Source organism: Pseudophryne corroboree, chromosome 2 (assembly GCF_028390025.1).
Source record: "Pseudophryne corroboree isolate aPseCor3 chromosome 2, aPseCor3.hap2, whole genome shotgun sequence".
In the NCBI taxonomy this organism is placed as follows: Eukaryota; Metazoa; Chordata; class Amphibia; order Anura; family Myobatrachidae; genus Pseudophryne; species Pseudophryne corroboree.
The window spans coordinates 125373356-125392213 of record NC_086445.1 but is presented as its reverse complement, the minus strand read 5'-3'; the positions used below and the strand labels follow the sequence as shown (position 1 = coordinate 125392213).

Below are 18858 nucleotides of genomic sequence, written 5' to 3'. Positions count from 1 at the left end.
CAGTCAGAGTTATTTATGGGCCTAACTCAGATCTGATCGCAGCAGCAAATTTGGTAGCTAATGGGCAAAACCATGTGCACTACAGGTGGGGCATATATAACACGTGCAGAGAGAGTTAAGGTGTGTACACACGGTGAGATAAATCTGTAAGATTTTGACTATAGACTTCCGGTGGGCGGGCCATCCAGCATGGCTGCTTTTAACATGGGCTCTGGCTTGCAGGCTAGGAATCAATAGTCATCCTCCTGCACTTTATCCCTCACTCTCTTGAAAAACCTGAGAATGTGCTATTTCTATTACCTTATTAAACACTCTAGGAGGTTAAGAGACACAGTACGCAATTGGCGTGCGAGGTACCGTAAGGGTACGCTCTTAGCGTAGCGGACGCTGTATCGGGAGCGAGCCGCTCGAGCGACACAAACGCTCGCGAGAATACGCTATTGGTATCGGGCACACTATAGGTGAGCGACTACCGTAATGCTACGCTGTCAGCGTAGCGGACGCTCGAGACCACGAGGAGATCACGAGCGGCGCAGACGCTCACAAGATAACAATCATTAAACCTTGTATGTAACACACAGAAAAGATATTCTTATGCTGTAAACCTTGTACTAGAACCAATGTAGAGATATAACGCTGTTTAACCTTGTTAATACCAAAACTGTTTGAGCGATCGAGACGCTCCTGTTACCCCTTGCTATATAACGAATACACACTACCGTTAAGGGTCCAAAACCTTTTACTAACACATATCTTAAATTACTTCAAAAGGGGAAACAGTTCACAAGTCATACGCTACAAACTAACATATAATTCTAGCAGAGTATCTAGACAGTAACATGCACAATAGAGAACGATCGTATTACAAATACAGAGACTAAGTGTGAATGGCTAACCATATACGGGTAACAAAGTGGCAACAGAGAAACATACCATACGGGGAACACACGCAGGCGCAACCGGAATCCAGTCCTCCAATTATCAGTGATAACTGTTGAAGAGAGAGTACTGGCTGGCCTGGGGACGGTGACCCTTATATACACTGCACACAATACAGTACAATGGTCCCTATATTCTTATTGTTCATTGGACACAGGAATTCGGCTTCGCATTATAACAAAAGGTCATAGGTTGATTCATACAGGTGGGCTGTGGCTATTTCCAACTGCCCAGGTGGGTGGGATACTAGGTTTCCCGCCGCATGGCTAAGTAAGAGCAAATAATAGTAAATGGACATAAACTTCTTATGTCCATAACTATTCGCACGAGCGATTAATCCGCTCCAAACCAACACCGGAATATTGCTAATTAAATACTCTTCCGATGGGTACTAAACACCACTGTATGACTCCTGTTAGACCCTTCGTACAATACAAAGAGGGATCCCCCTGTCCAGGAACATGCTATATTAACTAAACTTTCAGAATCTATCAAAGGGACCATGATCTACAAAATACATTATATAGTTAAAATATGTAACGATTGAGTCGCACGCTGCGATCACATAAACTCTACCGTAAATACGCATACCGTGCGCCTGCGGGTGCCCGCGACTGTGAGTATGCGCACGCACGGGAGAGCGTACACATGCGCAGCGCGGACGTGTATGAGGTGCAAATATGGCAGTGTGTATAGAGATATTTTTCTGACTTTGACAGTCCACCCTTTGGCAGTCAACAATAACTGCCACTTCCTAAAACATTTCAAAAAGAGAAAAATATATGTCAGGGGTTAATACATTTCCATGGTTGGGTAAGGGAGGAGAGAGGAGAAGGTGTGAAGAGGGTATGACCTAGTGAGATAGCAGAAGCATGTGTGTATGCGTCCATGTTTGGGGGGGTCATGTATCATCGTGCCGTACGTGTTGTAAATCAAGCTTCGAGGTATTGCGAAGTATACATTTGAATTCCTTCTTATCCCGTGGTACGGGTCTGTGGATGGGCTGTCAAACTTTACCGAGCTCTTTTCGGCTTTTGGTTGTAACAAAATGGGGAGCACATTTTAGTTGATGATACATGAATGGGGGAATATGTGATTGCTGATATCTGTGCCTGTATTCCCTATACTATGTGTGTAATTACCTGAAGGTTGTAGAGATGAAGAAAAGACATAATTACGGTAAATGCAGTGGTATTCTATGTCAGGTAAATGAACATTTGTCGGTTGAAGTCTTGTTCGGTGTCTGTTGAATGCAGTCTTCTTTGTGCTTTTGTCCATAAGGTGCGAGCAAAAGCTTTGTCAATGTCCATAGATTTACAAAAGTGTTGGGCTAGCGTAATTTTAAAATTTCTAGGGAAACTGGGGATCTATGGCAAAGTTCATCAAAAATCTGTGTATCAGGTTGTCAAAACTTCTTCTTTAATCCATCTGTTGTCTGTATATCGGCTCATCAAATTCCTCGTCCAAGTGGATCTTTTTACCTTGGAGGAAACGGAAAAACAGGTGAAAGAAACGGACCGTAGAAATCGCATTTTCATCACATCATTGTTTCTACATTTGGGTCATAAATCAAATCCATTGGAATTACAGTTTCCTCACTCCTTAAACTCATTACCCTAGTACGACGATTGCACTTCATTAAAGCCTGACCGCATCTAAATATCAAACCAATTGATATGACAACACCTAAGATACATAGGAGAAACTTCCCAACATCCATTATGACTCCTTGAGCCCATTCTCCTAAACCAGAAAACCAATTTCGCGGGTTCAACCATGACACCCAACCAGTCAGCTCATTACCTACAGCAGCAAGAGTGAGATTGTGTCTCCTGCGAAATTCCCACTTCAGTTGGAGAATATCGTCCATCTTTTGGTCTATGACCTCGACCGGGTCCTCGGTGCTATTCGTAATATATGTGCAACATTTCACGCCGTATTGTGTTGCCAGTGTGACACAATATCCGCCTGTCACTGCTGTGAGGTAATTAAGAACCATTCTATGCTGTACCAGTTCTGTTTTATAAGCTTGAAGTTCTCTTCCAGTATACCTAAACGTGTCATCATACATTTCAGTGATATTATCTAACAAATTTGCAAGCGCAGATATGTATTTATAATTCAACACTCCTCGAGCGGTGCGAGTGAAGTCTAACGCAAGTAGAACCTGAATCCCGGTGGATTCATGGATCATATCCGAGGCCAAATGCTCTGTCCTCTCTGTCAGGTGCCGTTTAACTACGTGCTCGTAATGGGTGTGAGTATAAGGAGTTTGGGCAACACGGTGTATGTCTTTCATTTTGTCATGTGATACAGTCATTACTTCAGGCAGTACTTTTCCAATATAACACAATCCTTCAGAGTTTGGGGCAAGCCACTTATACGCCTTTCTCCCGCATATGAAATATGCATCATCGGGGAGAACATATGGGACGGAGTAGGACATAACCATATTACACACCTTCCATGTGAAATCTCCTAACCCTAATTCTTCCATCTGCTTAGTACACGTATCAGGTTGTACGATATGTGCACAGTATCCTGGTGATACCTCTCCAACTCTCGTAATCCTATTTCCTAAGGTATACCTATACCGGAAAGATTTTCCTCTACTGGCTATGTGGCGTATAAGCTCTGTATCTGTAGGCATTCTATCTGCTCTATGCGAAAAGGTCATGGTTTGGTTACTCCATGACACTTCCCAATTTCCCGGCTTTCGGGGATTGGAGATGTTAAAACATAATAGGGACCTATCCACATGGTATTGGTGGAGCTTCAAACTAGGAGGGCTGGAGATATTAAACCTCCTGTCCACCGGTCTCCCACCACTTAACTCAAGTACCTCCCCTAACGTTAAAGGAAATGGTACTAGCCCTGATTTGCTATGACCTTGAGGTACTTGAGAGCATACCCAACAATCTGTTTTATTTAACACACTACCCACTAAGGAGTGATAGTCACTCAATGGATGCCGGTCCATATGGATATTAAAACTGGATTGGCATTTCTTAATGCACCCATCCTCCACTACGTTGTCACAGAGCCTACAGATACAGTTTTCTTCAGCTAACAATCCTTCCCAATTCCTTCTATTGTCAATGCTATCGGATCGTTTTCTGATACTCGCCTTTACTTGTTGGTTAAGTTGTTCTTGGAAAACTACGCCTCCATTTTTATCATCAGAACCCATTCCAGAACCTCTCTCGACCTCCATGGTACTCTCGCCGGAACAGACTGCTCTGGTCAACATCATGGTCAACAGGAAAATCCGGATCACAGTCTCTTGGGGCAAGTCCATCTTGTAGGAGGAAACGGAGAAGAATGAGAAGGGGGAAAAAATAATTTGAGGGAGAGGGGATGGGAAGTTGGAGAAAAACAATAAAAGGGAACAGGGGATCGACAACTGCTTTTGGTCTTGTGATTTTCAATGCTCAGGTGCCGCCTCAATCCTCCTGGAACAGACACTCCAGTGATACAACCTCTACCGTCTGTTCCTTATCACGGGACCTCTCTGGATCAGCAACCTTCTTACAGTGGGACGACTGAACCCAAGTCTCTCTCTCAGCAACCTTCAATGCTGTAGTGCTAGTCAATAAGACCTGGTATGGTCCTTCCCATCTGTCAATAAGGCAACCTGAGCGTAGAAAATTCCGTATCATTACATAATCCCCAGGTTCAATGTCATGACAATTACTATCTGGTAAATCAGGAATCACCAACTTCAGATTATCATTTTGATTCCTTAACTGTTTACTCATGTTAATCGAGTATTTTACAGTCACTTCATTGTTACACTTCAAATCATCCTGAGGGTTAATCATAACATGCGGTTGTCGACCAAACAAGATTTCAAAGGGAGACAGATTAAGAGGGGACCTGGGAGTGGTTCGGATGCTGTACAGTACAATGGGTAAAGCTTCTGGCCATGTCAATCCTGTCTCTGCCATCACTTTACTCAGTTTATTTTTAATAGTGCTGTTCACTCTTTCCACTTTCGCACTCGCCTGTGGACGGTATGGAGTGTGCAGCTTGCTATCAATTCCAATCAACTTACACATTCCTTGAAAGACATCACCTGTAAAATGGGTACCCCTATCACTTTCGATTATTCTAGGGATACCATATCTACATACAAATTCCTGCACAATTTTCTTAGCAGTAAACATAGCAGTATTTGTGGCCGCAGGAAATGCTTCAACCCAATTTGAGAAAACATCTATACAAACAAGTACATATTTCAAATTCCGACAAGGGGGTAATTGTATAAAGTCAATCTGTATTACCTGGAAAGGGCCGCCTGCAGGTGGGATATGAGATGGTTCTGTTGGTATTGCCTTTCCGATGTTCTTTCTCAAACAGGTAAGGCATGACATTGCTCTTTTACTCGCATGAGATGAAAATCCTGGGGCACACCAATATGCTCTTACCAACTTGCACATCCCTTCCTTGCCCAGATGAGTCAGCCCGTGAGCTGCCTCAGCTAAACATGGAAGGTATGCTCTGGGGGCCACTGGTTTACCGTGTCCATCCGTCCAGAGTCCTGAGGACTCCTGGCCATATCCTTTTGCCTTCCAGACTGCCTTTTCCTGTGTGGAACACAAATTTTGCATCTCACACAACTTCTGTGTGTTGATGGTATTAAATACCATCAGTTGTGTGGTGTCTGTCTGTCTGGGGGTACCAGCTGCTAACTTAGCAGCTTCGTCTGCTCGGCTGTTACCAAGTGATACTGGGTCTTGGCTATATGTGTGTGCTTTACATTTGATAACAGCCACTCTGTCTGGTTCCTGTATCGCTGTTAGAAGCCTTTTTATGTGAGCTGCATGCGCTACCGGTGTACCAGCTGCCGTCATGAAATTTCTGAGGCGCCATAGGGCTCCGAAATCATGGACTACCCCGAATGCGTATCTAGAATCGGTGTAGATATTGGCTGACTTACCCTTAGCCAATTCACATGCTCTGGTTAGGGCGACCAGTTCAGCAACCTGGGCTGAGTGAGGTGGGCCTAGCGGTTCCGCTTCTATGGTGCCTTGGTCGTCTACGACTGCGTATCCAGTACACAAGTCTCCCGAGTCTGACTGTCTATGACAACTACCGTCCGTGTAGAACGTAAGTTCTACATCTTCCAGTGGATTGTCACTGATGTCAGGCCTTGCGGTAAAATTTTGGGTCAAATATTCCATACAATCATGTGTGTCTTCCTTTGTGTTAAATTCTCCTTCCCCACCACTCTCATCCTCCACCCTTTGTGCCTGTCCAGGCACACCTGGGAGATATGTTGCAGGATTTAATGCACTGCATCTCCTTATGGTGATGTTTACGGGGGCCATTAGTGCCAATTCCCATCTTGTAAACCGCGCTGATGAGACGTGCCTGGTTTGGGCAGAATTTAACAAGGCTGACACTGCATGTGGTGTATGAATTGTGAGGTTGTGACCTAGTACGACGTCTTCGCTTTTCGTTACTAGCAATGCTATCGCAGCAACGCTTCGCAAGCATGTGGGGAGGGATCGCGCTACCGTATCTAGCTGAGCGCTGTAATATGCTACTGGCCTGCTGGCATCACCGTGCTTTTGGGTTAGGACGCCTGCCGCGCAACCAGCACTTTCTGTTCCGTACAGCTCAAAGGGTTTCCCATAGTCTGGCATACCTAATGCTGGTGCCTGCGTTAGGCACTGTTTAAGTCTCTCAAATGCCATTTCGGACTCGTCTGTATGCGAAATCCGATCCGGTTTGTTTGAGGAGACCATCTCCTGCAAAGGTAACGCTAGAATGGAAAATCCTGGGATCCAGTTACGGCAATACCCACACATTCCTAAAAACGTTCTGATCTGTTGCTGGGTTTGTGGCAGAGTCATGTCTCTAATTGCTTGAATTCTATCAGCGGTCAGGTGTCTCAGTCCTTGTGTTAGACAGTGTCCCAGATATTTTACTTTAGTCTGGCATAATTGCAACTTGTCTTTGGAAACCTTGTGTCCTGTGTCTGAAAGATGAAACAGGAGCTGTTTCGTATCCTTCAGGGATGCTTCCAATGAATCAGAACACAGTAGTAGATCATCCACGTACTGTATTAATACTGATCCACTCACTGGTTGGAAAGACTGTAAACAATCATGCAAAGCCTGAGAAAATATACTTGGACTATCTATGAATCCTTGTGGTAATCGAGTCCATGTGTATTGGACTCCTCTGTATGTAAATGCGAACAAATATTGGCTGTCAGGGTGCAGAGGTACCGAAAAGAAAGCGGAGCAGAGGTCAATAACAGTGAAAAATTTCGCAGTGGGAGGGATTTGCATTAGGATGACAGCTGGATTTGGCACTACGGGGAGCTGACTCTCAACTATTTTGTTAATCCCCCTTAGATCCTGCACTAACCTGTAACCCCTCCCCCCACTCTTTTTCACAGGGAAGATGGGACTATTGGCAGTGCTGGACGTTCTTACCAGAATGCCCTGTTGTAGCAAGCGCTCTATTACTGGGTAAACTCCTAACTCCACCTCTGGCTTCAGAGGGTACTGTGGGATTTTTGGAGCTATCCTACCATCTTTTACTTGTACAACTACCGGAGCTACGTTTGCCATTAATCCAGTGTCCTGTCCATCTTTAGTCCAAAGTGACTCTGGTATCTGAGATGTCATTTCTTCTACTTGGGAGGGAGTCCTATTTGTCATAATGGTATGTGACATTAATTTTGATGGGGAGTCTAACATGTCTCGCACTTCCTGAGCGTGATTCTCAGGTATGTCCAAGAATACACCTTCAGGAGTACAATAAATGACGCACCCCATTTTACACAGTAAGTCTCTTCCCAGGAGATTGGTCGGTGCCGATGCAGCCAGAAAAAAGGAATGCTTGGTATGCAAAGGCCCTATTGTAATCTCGGCTGGCTTGCTAACAGGGTAATGCTGGACTACTCCTGTTACTCCCATGGCTGGAATTGTCCAACCAGTGGTTCTCATGCCCACTGTCGAATTTATCACTGATTTGGCCGCCCCCGTATCTACAAGAAAGTTTAATGATTTACCAGCTACATTAATTGCAATTTTGGGTTCACTTCCAAGGCTTGCAATCAATTTTACTGGCTGCAGATTACAGGTATGGCCACACCCCTATTGGGTATGGTGACCTCCCTGGATCCCGCTGGCAGCAACTACTTGTGACGGAGTTAATTGGGAACTACCAGAGGCGTGCCAGTCTCTGTTCGGTGGGTATCTTTTTGTTTCCCCTGTATGTGGCTCATAACTCCGTCTCTGTGGACCCTGATCCCAATGTCGTGTGTCGTGTCGTTGTCTAGGGTTTTTATGTGCATTATATGAGTTATTTGTACAGTTACGTGCAAAATGTCCTTCCCTGCTACAATTGTAACATTTTACCACATGCGGCTTACCACCAGGGACCTGTGATCTGGACTGAGGCGGCCTTGTTGTGAGGGCCTGGATACTTATTGCCATCAGTTTATCACTCTGTGACTCCCTGTGTCTTGTAATATTCCTGTCGTGCCCAGCAGCAGTCTCTCTTAAGGCGGCCACCGACATACCTCTCCAGTTGGGTTGAGTAGTTTGTACCCTACTTTTTAATACCTCCTTTAAACCGTCCATCAATACGGACACCGCTACCTCTCTATGGTGTATATTTGTCTCAATGTCCATGATCCCAGTGTATTTAGCCATTTCCTCTAATGCTCTGTGGAAATATTCAGGGGCAGTTTCCCTTTCCATTTGTTTAATGGAGAATATTTTATTCCATTTTACTACGGCTGGGAAATATATTCCCAGTTGCAGATTGATTCTGATTACATTTTCTTGATTGTATGCATCCGTAAGGGGAACCTCCTGATCTAGTTTACAGTCAGCTATAAACTTAATAGGGTCAACACTAGAGGGCAGACATGCCCGCAGTAGTGTTCTCCAATCTTTGTTGTTTGGTTCAGTGGAATTTCCTAGGTCTTTAATGAACCTTTGGCATGCGGCTAAATCTTTCCTGGGATCAGGAAATTCAGACAGAATTGTTCTTAATTCTGCTCGTGACCAGGGACAGTGCATTGCAATATTTCTAATGGGTGTGGCTCCATTTGTGTCAGTCTTACCATTGGGGACCGCTATTACTCTAACAGGGTTAATTAGAACTACTTCGCTCTGGTTTGATTCTTCAATGTGAGGTGCACTAGTTTCAGCATATTGTACAGTGCCGTACTTACCTGTAGATACAACCTCACCTGTCCCTGAGCTATGTGCTTTTGATGCCTCCCTAGGTGGTTGGGCGATGCCTACTGGAGTATCGCTTATGGTGGCCGCTAGAGAGAGAGCTGAAATCGTTGTGGGCTCATCTTCTTGGTCGTATTCCTGGGGGAAGTTTAACATAGGATACAACTTGCATGGGTTAGGGTTAGTGTCAACATTTGCATTTACTTTCATCTTAATTTTGTCATTACTAATACATTTATTAAGTGCACCCTTATCGCAAACCTGTATGTCATTTTCTGCAGCCACTTTGTCCCCTGCTATATATGGTGGTGGTGCCGTTGCTATTAGATTTCTACCTGGATGGGAATTCGCTTTTTGAGCTAGTTCCTGTTGTATTTCACTTTCCTGTTGCCATATCAGTAAACAATCATAATGTCTAATCCTCTGCTTTGCAGATTTGATTAGACCTATCCTTTTTCTTAAATTCTGCAATACCTCAGGGTTCAGACTGCCTACCCGGGGAAACTGTTCCCCATCATCCTCTGTTATACGTTCCCACTCATTGCATAATACCTGTGTGTGAGTTCCGTATTTTTCACACATTATATACCGTGCGGACCCTTTGGGCCAACAACCACCAACGTGAACCCTTGTTGGACGTCCCTTCTTTGAACAACTGGCCCCCATCGTTTGTAGTTATTGCTGCCTTAGCTAATTCTTACAAACAGACCAAATTTGCCCGCGGTAAGGCGACGGTGAAAGTTTAACCAGTGCTTTCACTCACTTCTGTTTTCTGGTAACCTCTATTTACTGGGGCGTGTGGGAGTATGCTACCCTCCCCAGCAAATATTGGTTGTTGGAGATTTGCTTAGTGAACAGCGAAACTCCCTTAAAATAACAAAAACCTACACAAATCACGTTAGAATGTACAAATAGCGTTTATGATCCCACAATAAATTGTTGATGGGTATCAAGGTAACAAACTAATGCACACAATTACGTGCGGTCCAGTCGCACAGCGCATAAATAACTAAATATTTATACGCTTTACGACCAATGGAATCGGTTGTTTAGGCTGCGAAACCTTCAGCCGGAGCTTTACCTTGACTATATGGGTGCTACGCAAAACCCCCGGGGCTGCGCTTAAATACCTCGCAGTCCTTTTGTCTGCGGAAACTACTTGCTCCTTCAATACAATGTTAACGCGGGCAAGCCAGTCCCACGCCACCAAGTGTCCACTCACCTGATGTGGTCTCCGACGGGATCCCGATTTGTGGGTTCACAAAAACAATACCTTAAATTCCACACTCACTCCTATTCAATCATATACACTTTTAATCTTTCTGTACAGAAATTCCTTTCATACAGGTAGGAGTCCAATCCCTGGGTTTGCAGTAGAAAAAGGTTTTTTTTCTTTTCACTAATACTTTTAGTAAACTGAACTGAACAACTGTGTGCTATTTACCAGGTGGCTATACTATACCGCCCACCCTAAACAAGGTTATTGTGTGATTTGAGTCTCAATGGGCGTATGCGTACGTTCCGTTGCGTAAAACACGCCACGTGCGTATGCCTTTGCGTCACGTACGTGCTTTTGCACGTTGTCCGAGACACTTATGCACAGAGTGCAGATACGCCCACAGCGACACAATCAACACGCTTCTATCAATGTAAACAATACTCAACAGAAATCGCTTACCGTACACCACACAGTATTTGTTATGCTGTGTGTGTGTTCTTTACACTTATACCCTTAACAATTTTCCTTTGTAATCTTAACTAAATAGCACCAGATTCCTCAGCACGTGTCTAATAATCAATTCTAATGGCAACAATAAAGTGAGCTGCAACACTGTAAATGTGTGCATGCGTGTGTGTGCAAAAGCAGAAATAAACAGTTTAAAAAGATAATAGCGTTTTTGTTCTTACCTCCGGTTCCGGATTCCACCCCAGCACTCCTACAGCGTAGCGAAACAGACGCTTATCTAGCCAGCACTACTGTATCCCTCACCACCAATACGGATACGAAAGGATACTGCGTTCCCGCCCTTTGCTGACAGATAAAGTCTGTTTTAGCTAGTGCGGATGGATGTGTGGAGGGAGGACGAGCCCTCAATTGAGAATGTGCTATTTCTATTACCTTATTAAACACTCTAGGAGGTTAAGAGACACAGTACGCAATTGGCGTGCGAGGTACCGTAAGGGTACGCTCTTAGCGTAGCGGACGCTGTATCGGGAGCGAGCCGCTCGAGCGACACAAACGCTCGCGAGAATACGCTATTGGTATCGGGCACACTATAGGTGAGCGACTACCGTAATGCTACGCTGTCAGCGTAGCGGACGCTCGAGACCACGAGGAGATCACGAGCGGCGCAGACGCTCACAAGATAACAATCATTAAACCTTGTATGTAACACACAGAAAAGATATTCTTATGCTGTAAACCTTGTACTAGAACCAATGTAGAGATATAACGCTGTTTAACCTTGTTAATACCAAAACTGTTTGAGCGATCGAGACGCTCCTGTTACCCCTTGCTATATAACGAATACACACTACCGTTAAGGGTCCAAAACCTTTTACTAACACATATCTTAAATTACTTCAAAAGGGGAAACAGTTCACAAGTCATACGCTACAAACTAACATATAATTCTAGCAGAGTATCTAGACAGTAACATGCACAATAGAGAACGATCGTATTACAAATACAGAGACTAAGTGTGAATGGCTAACCATATACGGGTAACAAAGTGGCAACAGAGAAACATACCATACGGGGAACACACGCAGGCGCAACCGGAATCCAGTCCTCCAATTATCAGCGATAACTGTTGAAGAGAGAGTACTGGCTGGCCTGGGGACGGTGACCCTTATATACACTGCACACAATACAGTACAATGGTCCCTATATTCTTATTGTTCATTGGACACAGGAATTCGGCTTCGCATTATAACAAAAGGTCATAGGTTGATTCATACAGGTGGGCTGTGGCTATTTCCAACTGCCCAGGTGGGTGGGATACTAGGTTTCCCGCCGCATGGCTAAGTAAGAGCAAATAATAGTAAATGGACATAAACTTCTTATGTCCATAACTATTCGCACGAGCGATTAATCCGCTCCAAACCAACACCGGAATATTGCTAATTAAATACTCTTCCGATGGGTACTAAACACCACTGTATGACTCCTGTTAGACCCTTCGTACAATACAAAGAGGGATCCCCCTGTCCAGGAACATGCTATATTAACTAAACTTTCAGAATCTATCAAAGGGACCATGATCTACAAAATACATTATATAGTTAAAATATGTAACGATTGAGTCGCACGCTGCGATCACATAAACTCTACCGTAAATACGCATACCGTGCGCCTGCGGGTGCCCGCGACTGTGAGTATGCGCACGCACGGGAGAGCGTACGCATGCGCAGCGCGGACGTGTATGAGGTGCAAATATGGCAGTGTGTATAGAGATATTTTTCTGACTTTGACAAACCTATCCAGCTTTTCCCTGACCTGTGGGGAACTCATAGCTACCCTACATGAGTGGGTTCAGGATTGTATGCCCCCAGAATCCGTCCCTCAAGGAGACGGCCTGCATGACCGCCGGTGAGCTGACTGGTGCGAAACGTGCTGCCCCGTGTCCGACTGCCCTGACCCCTGTCGCTGGCTCTGAGGCTTTTCAATACCTGCCGCTCCTTGATGTGGACAGCTGCACGCTGTGGCCGAGTGGACCCGTGGACTAGCCGAGGCGGACTGGAGTCTCCTGCTTTCCTGTTTATTTGGCCGGTGACACGTGGGGTCCCCGTGGCTGCCCGCGACGAGAAACCCGGACGGAGGTGACCTGAGGCTGGACGACCCCTGCACCCACCCCAACCTCTCCGACCCTTGTTCCCCTGGCGGGGCTGTCAGACCCAAGATCGGACCTGACGCGGCGAAGCGGCGGACGGCTTCCGCGACTGGAGATGGGCGTGTGACGGCGGAGGACTCGGGGAGACACCTGCCTGCTACTGCGCGGTGGACGCCGGCTGCACCTGAGGCCGGAGGACGATTGCCAGACACAGCCTAACCGTGTGAGGAGGTGAGCGGCATTCGTGCCTAAAGCCCCGGGGGGGGGTGTCCGTTATTGCCCCTCTACTGCCTTTTACCTCCCGACCTTACTCCCACGCCCAGTGACTCTGACTCCTGGGATCTCACTGATACACCCGCTGGACTCACTTGTCGTCCTGCGGTGATCGGACAGCGAAGTGGAGACTGTTGCAGAGGACTACATCTGTGCCCGAGACTGCTGAGCTTTGCAGGTGGGACTGTATCTCTGTGTCTCTTGCTGCAACTGACCCTACTTGGCAGCTGAGCGACCTACTTGCAGCAACTTTGAACTTTATTTTTTCTTTCCCTTTACCTACACACGTCCACTTATTATTATTATAGTTTGTGACTCTACTTGTTTATTATTCTGCTTTTTCTTTTCACTATAGTCATTATTATTACTGCTTGATCTGCCTTACAAGGCTTGATCACGCAGTTGTTTGGGTTAAGACTGGAGCTACCCCAGAGTTGAATTATTTCCTGAGCTGTGCTGCCACCTAGTGACCACTAGCAGTTGTGCAGTACTATTTTCCTGGCTCAATTTCTCTGCTGTTGAATGCACGCTGAGGAGCCCCTTATCCTGAGCAACCTCTGTTTTGTTTTTGTTTGTTTTTTGTTTTTTCTTTCTCTTTTTCTTTTTGTGTTGTGCAACCTATGGTTACTCTCACATGATTATTTATATTCAACAAGTTATCGTACTGCCCTGAGTTTTGTTTACACCAGTTACGTGACGTCATAACTATGGCGTGCCTGAATCTGCATATTATGGGATATAATGTTTGATTTTTTCTATTTTCGCTGAGTAGCTCTGACATATCTTCCAACTTGAGCTCTTACGTGAGGTGTTTCATTATCATATCCCACCGCGTGTTCATATCAGGGCCTTTTGACCCTTGTGTTTAGCGGTTTAACGACGGGGTGATGGACAAATACGTCCATAGGACTCCAGCGGTTAGACCTTCCCAATCCTCAGTGAATACAAGAATGAGTAAAAATAAGAACACTGCGGGGAAACTTAACCCCCCCTCTCCTCCAGCTGTGGGCAATCCCCAGGACCAGCCTCAGGAAACAGAGGCTCTGCCTGACCAGCCCTCTTTAATGCATAAGGCACAGGAGCTCTCACGACTCCTCATGCCCCAAATTGACAAGAAACTTGAAAATATCCCTCTAATTGATAAGAGGTTGGAACAGATACAAACACTACTAGACTCCACACTTACAAAGATTGATCAAAACACCTCACGGATAAATTCCTTAGAGCAAAGGGTCAGTGACGGGGAGGACCAGATACACACACTCCAACGATCCACTGACACCCAAGATTCGTCCCTTAAGGCTTTACAGGCAAAAATAGATGATCTTGAGAACAGAGATAGGAGATCGAATTTGCGCTTCGTGGGCATCCCCGAAACAATCAGGGATGGGCAATTGTCTGATTTTATAATGAATGACCTGTTCTTAGCTCTAGATATCGCAGATCCCCCATTTCTGACACACATTGAAAGAGCGCATAGAATTGGTCCCACTCGCCCTGATGTTGATGTGAAACCAAGGCCTGTCATCGCAAGGTTTATGGATTTCCGCATGAAGGAACATGTTTTGCGCTCCTACCGTAAGATCCCGCAATTGCTAGTGAATGGCAAACGTATTTTGCTTTTTCAAGATTTCTCTGCCTCTGTTGCGCAAAAGAGGAGAGAGTTTTCTGACGTTTGCAAGCTGCTTCACGAGAGCAATACCAGATTTGCGCTGATGTATCCAGCTAAGTTGCGGGTTCATGACAATGGTCGCACACTACTATTTGCTGATCCTGTTTCTGCCAAAACCCATGTCACACGTATGTTGACTCCTGGGAACCCGTAACACAAGTGATAGCTATTATGCTACTACATGTTTGCTGCCTTAGGTTGGTTTATCTTCAACAATTAAGAGACCATAGGTCCCGTACTACGCTATACAGCTTAACCTTAAATGCTATATCTATTATTGTTGTGTTCCTTGCCAATGCTATCGAATTCTAGATATTTTGACATTCCATACCTTATATACTGTGTTGGTTTAACTTACACATGAATGAGGCCTTTGGTCTCATTATCTGCTACTCAGCTTAATTTAATTTAATTTAATTACTACTGTTAATATTGATGTGTTCCTCGCCAGTGCTACCGGACAGTTTAGCACTTGCGCTGTTGCTATTTTGGTTTGGAAAATTTGAAAATTGTTATGTGAAGCAATGTGTATTTTTTCGTTTTTCTTTTTGTTTTGCCCGTGCCGTGCCTCCCTCACCCGGTCCGTTGATGAGCTCTATGATACAATGTGGTTCAGGTTGTCCCTCTCCGCTCGCTGGGACAGGAGAGGACAACTTTGTGATGTACTGTTCCTTCTGGATTGGCACCCTCGGGTGGGTGTAGGTTAGCGGACTCATGACTGCCTCCGGTACAGGAGCCTCTTCCTCGGATACATTTTTAAAGATTCTGTCCTGGAATGTGGGCGGCCTTAACTCCCCAATTAAACGTAAAAGGGTTCTCACACATTTGAAGCGGTTTAAACCTCAAATTATATTCCTTCAAGAGACCCACTGGATGTCAGGCACCTCCTCCGCTCTTCGGGCACCTTGGTTAGATGACTGTATCTCCGCTGATAATACCAGGAAGACTAGGGGGGTTGCGATCCTATTTAGTGAAAATTTACAGTACACTGTTCTGAACTCTATTATTGACCCACAGGGGCGTTATTTAATTTTGGATGTGGAAGTTTGGGGTAATAAGTATACATTGGTAAATGTCTACGCACCCAATGTCGAAACCGCTGCCTTCCTCCGGGAATTAAGTTCTCAGTTGTTGCAACGCGACAATTTTCAGCTTGTCCTGGTAGGTGACTGGAACACTGTTGATGATCCTACTGTTGATAAATGTCCTGTCCCACGCACTTCACAATCTCCTTTTTGGTCACACCTTCAAACTTTAAAGGTCTCCCTCCAGCTTACTGACGTTTGGCGTCTTCTAAACCCCTCCGACAAATCATTTACTTTCTTCTCTGGGTTTCATCAATCCTGGTCCAGGATTGATTCAATTTTAATTGCGGATTCTCTAGTTACGCGGGTCGCGCATGCTGATATCCACAACATTTTAATCTCGGATCACGCTCCGGTGACATTGACGCTGCAGAGAACTCTTCAGTCAGGGGGCTCCAAGAACTGGAGATTTCCGAGTTATCTTTATAATTGCGATGACTTTCGGAAATTTTTGATAACCAATTGGGCCAACTTCTTAGACGATAACTTTGAACACTGGGATCGCCCAAATACTTTCTGGGGTGCGGCAAAGGCTGTTCTTCGAGGCCAAATTATTGAATATGTCCATAGATTGAAAAAGAAAAATCTGGCGATTTATGCTTTACATTCGGAGTTAAATGCTGCGGTGCAGAATCATCGTACCCTGCAGACTGAGGAATCTTTGCGGCTCTATTTGCAGGCAAAGCAACTATTGAATGACCACTTGCTGGCGCAAGCAAAGCGTGATGTGGTGTTTTCTTCTCATAAGTATTATCAATGGGGTCACAAATCTGGTCGACTATTGGCTAATATGGCTAGGAAGAAAACAACTCGTAAATTCATAACGGCTATTAAACATCGGGATACGGGGCACCTCCTTACCACTTCCCCTGCTATAGTAAAACATTTTGAGTCTTATTTTGCCGAGTTATATTCTGATCTCCCTTTTAGTGAACCTGCTCATGCCACACTTTTACCTGATTCAGTTTTATCTCCTATAACGAGTGCGCAGTCGGATTTACTGGCGAGTGCAATTACTGAGGAGGAGCTTATCTCGGCCATGTCCAAACTCCATCTGCACAAATCTCCAGGCCCGGATGGCCTCTCCAATGAATTTTATAAAATCCTCCAGCCTCACATAATTCCGATTCTGCTAGAATTGTTTAACGGCCTTTTACATCACCGAGCCCCTTTTCACCATTTCACAACAGCCCATACCGTTCTAATCCCTAAGCCCGCCCAGGACCCTCAATTGGTGACTTCATACAGACCCATTACGTTATTAAATACCGACATAAAACTATTTGCCAAGATTTTGGCAGATCGACTACAGACGATTCTCCCCCACGCTCTAACTAATCATCAGCTTGGCTTTGTTCGCAATACGCATTCGGTAAAGGGGCTGTTATTGCTGCAGTCATAGCCTCTGCTCAGTCGGCCCAATCCAGGAATATACTCCTCAGTCTAGACACTACTAAGGCCTTCGATACGGTACTTTGGCCCCATCTATTCAGGGTCTTAGAACGTAGACTTTTCCACCAAGACTTTATTAATATTATTCGTTACTTATACGATTCTCCTTCCACTACCCTCTTACTGAATGGCTATACCAGTGTTCCGGTGGTTATGCATCGTGGCACACGACAGGGCTGCCCCTTGTCTCCCCTGCTGTTCAACTTGGCCATAGATCCCCTCCATCGTTTACTATTGACTGACACTCAGTTTCATGGCATTCAGATAGGTCGCAAAGAGCTAAAGCTTACAGCATTTGCTGATGATCTACTGCTGTATGTTTCAGATCCGGGGACTTCCTTGACTAATATATTTAATTTACTACAGGCGTATGGACATGTTTCTGGTTTCAATGTTAACTGGTCGAAGTCGGTGGCACTAAGACTGGGGAGTGGTGCGTTTTTGAGAGGCGGAGTGGGGGGCTTACCACTAAAATAGAGCTCAGATCAATTAACCTATCTGGGGATTCAAATATCGAGAAAACCGGAACGACTTTACACCCTAAACTTTACCTCGGCTGTCCGCAAAATTGAATCAGAACTTCACACCTGGAAATCTATGCCTTTATCATACATGGAGAGAGCTAGTTTGATTAAGATGATATCATTCCCCCGTCTGATGTACTTTATTCAGGCCATGCCACATATGCTTCTACCTAAAGATGTTCAATGCATTAATTTTCTTTTTAGAAGATTTATTTGGCAGGGAAGGAAACCACGTATAGCGTTGATTAAGCTACAGCAAACCACAGGGAATGGGGGGATTAATTTTCCTAATGTTCTTTGGTACTCCCAAGCTGCTCAACTACGGTATTTACATGACTGGGTGCACAATGACAACAACTACACAAACACTGACTTAGATAGGGAATTTTTACAAGGGGGGGAATCTGGTTGCCTTTCTACATCTACATGCTCGGGAGGTGTCTGAGGAGTGGAGGAGGAATCCACTATTGTGGAGCATTAAAAAATTATGGACGGATATAAGAAATAAACTGGATCTAAATGCCCACAAATCACTTTACCTTCCGTTCATGGCTAATCCGGACTTCCAGGAGGGTAGGGCGCACTATCCTTTCAACATCTGGTGGGTGGGGGGTGTTTCCAAGATAGCTCATTTGGTGGATTTGCAAAGCTTGAGGCCGCTCACGTTCCAGGAGGCCACCGCTAGATATCCAGTTTTATTGGCCTATCCTGTGGCCTTTCTGTTAGCTCAACACTATGTTTCTGCTACTATAAGCTGCTTCTCACCTATGGATTGGAGCAATCCGATAGATAAACTGCTGCAACAAGCCCCTAGGGTTAGTAAGGCAATATCAACTGCTTATGGTTACTTTCGGAATGTTCTGGACTACTCTA

The 18858-nt window shown here is 45.0% G+C and overlaps 1 protein-coding gene across 2 annotated transcripts in view; it reads right to left on the bottom strand.

Annotated features, from left to right (window-relative positions):
- Positions 1-18858, bottom strand: part of LOC135002729 (WD repeat-containing protein 49-like) — a 176194-nt gene that overhangs the window by 62515 nt on the left and 94821 nt on the right. The window lies entirely within an intron of this gene.